The following is a 6,029-nucleotide window of genomic DNA, read 5'->3' on the forward strand; positions in this document are numbered from 1 at the left end:
TTGCATTACTCAGTCTCTAACAGTTTTGACAATTTTCTGAGTTCCCAAATAGATTTTACTGTCCCATATGCTGGAAGAATGCCAGCACCAGAAATGACATAATCACCCAAGTCCATATGTGATAGCCTATTGCTGCTACTGTGGGCTAAATCGTGATGATAGATCCAGGATGCATCAATGTTACCTATGGGATTAACAGGTTTATTAATAGCACGTACATTTTGTATTTTACCTTGGGGTAGTGCATATACATGTCTTATTGCTGGTACCAAATATCCCAAGAAACAGCTAACTGACCAATTACCAGGTAGCCACTTATAAGCTTTTCTGCCGCATATAAAATAACAGTTTTCCACCTTAGTAGTTACATTGCTGTGTACATAATCTTGTTCTGATTGAAATACCTTTTTATCAATTACTATTAATTGCTTATAAAGAGCAGGATCATTTCTTACCTCTTCATATGTTCTTTGCATGAGTTCACAAAATGAATTATAAGTGGTGTGACAGTAGGTGGAGTCATTATTACATTTATAAGGAACTGTTATATTACAAAAACTCCATCCTACTTTAACTTTACCAAATTTCTGAAAGCACACAGTTCCATTTCATCGACCGAACAGCTGCAAGGCTATTCTGTCTTTTGAAGTGACATTAGAAGTCTCATATATTAGATTTGTCCAGGTTTCATTTGCCCCCAAAGGGACCGTACTTAACATTAGTCCTCCGTGGACAGTAGATATAGCAGTACATACCCAACAATTTGACACATTAAGAGATGATGCATAAGCATATTTGGCAGCCTGATATGTGTTAAAAGGTGGACGCCAAGTTGTGTCTTTCGTGCTCCTTTTAGTTCGACTAACAGCATCTGAAAATAAAAATGGCCAAAACAGAAACACAATAATCACAATGACTGTTAACAAAATTATTGTACAATCTTTCTGTGGGAAAGGCTGCTACCATGTATTATCATTGTCTCTGTCTTCTTTCAGGTACGAAATACTCCATTTTTTCATTCGAAGAAAACCAAAATGGATACACAACTACACAAAAAATATTAAAACTAAAAATTGTACTCAAAAATAATTAAATACCACTTTCCTTTGTCACTTCTTAAGGTTCCTCAGGGGGACCTAAATTTTTGTCCAGCTCAAACTGTTTTACCAGTTTACAATGTGTTAAGTGGATCCACGATGTTCGTTCTTTTATTCGAACTGCAGTAGGAGTCGAAATCAGCACTTGATATGGACCTTCCCACTTTGGTGAAGCCCAGTTTTTTCTCTTGATTATCTTGATCCAGACCCAATCTCCGGGCCTAACTTCGAGAATTCTGCTCTTCTGTTGATCTGAAAAGCGTTTTAGTTTTTGTCAGCAATTTTCTCATGTAATCTGCTAACTCCTCAACCCCCTCACGTTCCGCAGGCAATATCCCTTGCCATTGCGGGACGTAATAGGGGCGGCCAAAAAGGAGTTCAAATGGCGTAACACCTTTGGAGGTAGGTGTGGTCCGCATGGAGAGGAGTGCCAAAGGTAAGCAGGTAATCCAAGACTGATGTGTCTCGGCCATGAGTTTTCGTAACTTACTTTTCAGAATACCATTATGACATTTGACCAACCCGGCTGACTGCGGATGGTAAGCACAATGGTGTTTTAAGGTCAATTTTGAAAACAACAGCCAATTTCTGAATAACTTGATTAACAAAATGAGTGCCATTATCAGAATAGATGCATACTGGAATTCCAAAATGTGGAATAATATCATTCGTTAGAATTTTTGCCACTGTTGAAGCATCCGAATGAGTGACGGGAAATGCTTCAACCCATTTAGAAAAAGCATCAATGATAACTAATACAAACTTTTTCTGCTGTGCAGGGGTAAGTTCAATGAAATCCATACAGATGGTATGAAAGGGATAGGGTGGAACTGGGAAGGTTGCCGGTGCAACACGTATACCACCCTGCCCATGAAAACGAGCACAGACAAGACAAGACAGACAAAAACATTTTGCATATGCTACAAATCCTTTACTCCAAAATACTTGTTGCACTACCTGAACCATAGCTGCTGGACCGTTGTGAGAAGGCCCATGAGTAATGAGGGAGGCATAGCGAAATAAATTCGTTGGTAAAACGTATTTACCATCTGGTCCTACATAAACCCCTTGCTCATGTGTCACCCCATATCTTATCCATTTTTGCTTTTCCTTAGTGCTTAACTCTTGCATGACCCGTGAGGTTTGTAGATTAAGGTTATCTGATGGTTGCAAGTCTGTTTCAATTGCAAAAGCGGATGTTAGAGCAATTTCCTTTGCGGTCTTATCAGCTAGGGCATTCCCTAATGCTACCAGATCTTTAGCACTAGTGTGAACCACGCATTTGCAAATTGCTAGCCTACTAGGTTGTTGGATAGCCTGTAAAAGATCCAAGATGAGGGTTTTATGCGTGATTTCTTTTCCCGAAGCAGTGACCATTCCCCTATTTTTCCATTGCTGGGCAAAGACATGCACCGTAGAAAAAGCATACTGACTATCTGTATAGATAGTGGCTGCTTTACCTTCCGACAAAGCACATGCCCTGGTCAAAGCAATTAATTCTGCTGCTTGTGCGGACAAGTTCCTGGGGAGAAGATTAGCTTCCATGTGTGCACCAGTTGTTACTGCATAACCTACTTGGGTGTTACCTATCTCATTTTTACGGGCCGACCCATCGACAAAATAAGGTCCAGTCAGAACTTGGTAAGGGTTGATCCTTGAGATCGGGTCTAGGTAAAACATTCGCATGAATCATGTTCAGGCACACATGTGGAGTTCCATCAGCCGGTGTGGGGAGGAGAGTAGCCGGGTTTAGGGTAGTACATCGTTCTATAGTCATGTGGGGTTGAGACAACAAAATAGTCACACGATAAGTGTCTGCTTGGAGATAGAAAAGTTAACTTCTCCTGTAGCAGAATCACTGCTACTGAGTGCGGTACTCGCAAGGTTAGAGGATGAAATAAAATGAGTGCCGCCGAAGCTTGAATGGCCAATGCCGCCGCCACCACCGCCTGCACGCAGTGTGGCAATGATCGTGCGACAGCGTCCAGTTTACTCGAATAAAAAGCCAGGGGTCTGAGTTTGTCCCCATGCGACTGTAACAGAACGGATGTCATGTATCCGCCTTTACAGTCCACCGTTTGAATAAAAGGTTTGGAATAGTCAGGGAAACCTAGAACTGCTGAACTTGCTATCAACTGTTTGATCTGAGTAAATGCTTGAATGGACCTATCCGTCCAAGAAATGGGATCATTTGCCACCATTGGGAGTGCAAAGATCAGATCCGATAAAGGACCTACTTCCTCAGCATAGTTAGGTATCCAACTACAGCAAAAGTTAGTAATCCCCAAAAATGACAATTTCCTTTTTTGTGAGGGGCATAGGTGCATGGAGTATAGCTTCCTTTCTAGTATCAAGTTGCCTGCCTTGGTTAGATATTAAATAACCCAAATAGCGTACCTCTAGTTTACAAAATTGTAATTTAAACTTATTTACCTTGTGTCCTTCTGCTAAAAAAATGTAGAAGCCGCAGGGAGTCCGTTTTACAGGCAGATTCTGTAGGGGCAGCCAGCAGGATGTAGTCTACGTACAGCAATAGATGGCTTCCATGCTTCGGTTAAAATTGAGCCAGGTTCGCTGACATTTCTTGAAAAAATACAGTAGGACTTTCACAGTAACCTTGAGGTAACCGTGTGTATGTCTAACGTTTGCCCACAAATGTAAAGGCGAACTAAAACCTGCTATCCTCATGTAATGGGAGAGAGAAAAATGCATTACTGATATCAATAACTGTAAAATATTGGTCTGTAGGAAGGATATCATTCAGTAGGACAGACGGGATCTGGGACTACTGGGGCCCTTGGTACTATGGCTGCATTAACAGCCTGTAAATCCTGTACCATCCTCCAAGTTCCGTCCAGCTTCCTTACTGGAAACAAAGGCGTATTACATGGTGAATCTGCGCACGGGATCATGACCCCTGCCCATAGTAATGCTTCAATTACCGGAGAAATTCCTCCTCCTGCTATTTTGGCTCAACGGGTACTGTCGTTTGTGTGGTCTATAATCAGATTTAGGTGTGATTTTGACCGCACCTGCTGTTTTCATTAATCCTATATCATGCTGCCCAGTCGACCACAAAGACTGTGGTATAGTCCGCAAATCATTTTCTTCTTGCGGACTCAGCATGAAGAGTCAGCTGGGCAACGCCCTATCCTCCCTCAAATGTACTGTGGGTCTAGCCTGCGTAACCCAATTCAACTTTTGTACCTGAACCCCCCTACTTTGTAACTGTTCTCCCGACAAGGTACTCCATTCCGTTACCTTCTTACCTACAGAGACCCAAGCCTGTTCTTCCTCTTTCGTTACAGATACATGCGGTGTAAGATTACTCCTAAAAAGAGCTAGCATATCTTTAGTGAGACTGCATGTGGCTGCAGAGTTTCCTAATTTATCCCAGTACAGTTGCTTTAAAACAATCTTCGTGATTTTATATTTAAAAAACAGTGTTTCATATACAGTATCAGGACCTATCAATTTTCTATAGTACATTGTACAGTGCAACTGTTCTGCCTTCACTGGTGGTTGATGACCATACTTACTTAAAGCCAAATTTAGTAAGTCATTTGTTACGCTTTGAGGACCTGTAGAGACCAAATCATTACTGTACCAGTAATGTAAATCTCCCTGTCCTTCTTGCAAAAATGCAGATTCAAGTTGTACTCGCTTGGCCTGTATACCATGGGCTGTGGGGACTGTTGCTATACCAAAAACATGCATTAGGTCCCTTCCTAACAAATTAACAGGGCAAATATGTGAAATAATTACACGAAACCTAATGGTCTGGTTTGTTTGAGGGTCTGTGAACCACAGCGGTCGAGACAGTGGTTCTTTATAAATCCGTCCATTTGCCGCTTTTACTAATACATAATCACTCGTGGCTACATCAGATGGCACAACAGTATGTTTTAGCAAGGTCCTAGTTGCTCCTGAATCGCACAAGAATTCTACTTCTTGTCCTTCAACCTGCAAACTAATCACAGGTTGCACCTCCAGTTGCATAGTTGACGCTAATGCTGTCAAATTGACAACTTGATATTCTCCATCAGCAGAAAAACTGTTTTGCTCATGTTCCCATCGTGCACATTTCCCCTTTGGTCTCTTCGTTCTCCTCTTCATAACCTTCCATAACTTCATCCGGTGGCCCTGGCCAACCTTCCTCACCGTCATATAGTCATGCTGAGGACTGCGCCAGTGCTTGTGAGGCACCCGGTTGTCCCGAGCTACGACAATCTCTTGCAAAACGTCCTTTCTTGCCACACGTAAAAACATTCCCCCCTCCTTACCCTTCCCTCGTAATCCTCAGTGTCCTACATTTCCTCGCCCCCTGCCTCTGCCCCTTCCTCTGCCCCTATTAGATTGACCTTGCAGCAACAAAATCATGCCATCCGAATTAACCGTGAGGGTCTGTGCTTGTTTCTTCTTTTTATATGCTATATACTTCTCCGCATGCCTAGCATATTCTAACAGTGGTTGTAACCGTGCTGTTCTGTGGTCTATCATATGTTTAGTAATAAAATTACTAATCGGAGATCTACACCCTTTCAAAAAGGCATTCTTTAACTGTTGTTCATATGATGAGTCTGTCTCCTGATTAGTGGGCACTTCTATGCCACTATGGTCATTAAAAATAACAGTTAAACGCTGTAAGTAATGATCTACTTTCTAGTCATCGGACTGTACGCATTGATTAATGCGTGTCCAGTCCGCACATGCCTTCCATTTTTTTGCGACCCGCTCAAGTAACTTTTTAAGTTGCCTCTCAAATTCTGCAGTATCATGACCAAGAGGCTCCTCATCCTCCGTAAGAGGTTTCCAATCTCCACAGATAAGGTGCCAGTCAGGACCTAAAATCTGTCGGAGTACCTGTTCAATTTCAATACTATTAAGTTTATAACTTATTTGCATACCGTGTATGTCATCTGCGAATTTCTT

The sequence above is a fragment of the Protopterus annectens genome, chromosome 17.part0 (assembly GCF_019279795.1).
Source record: "Protopterus annectens isolate FY-2018-M chromosome 17.part0, PAN1.0, whole genome shotgun sequence".
In the NCBI taxonomy this organism is placed as follows: domain Eukaryota; kingdom Metazoa; phylum Chordata; order Ceratodontiformes; family Protopteridae; genus Protopterus; species Protopterus annectens.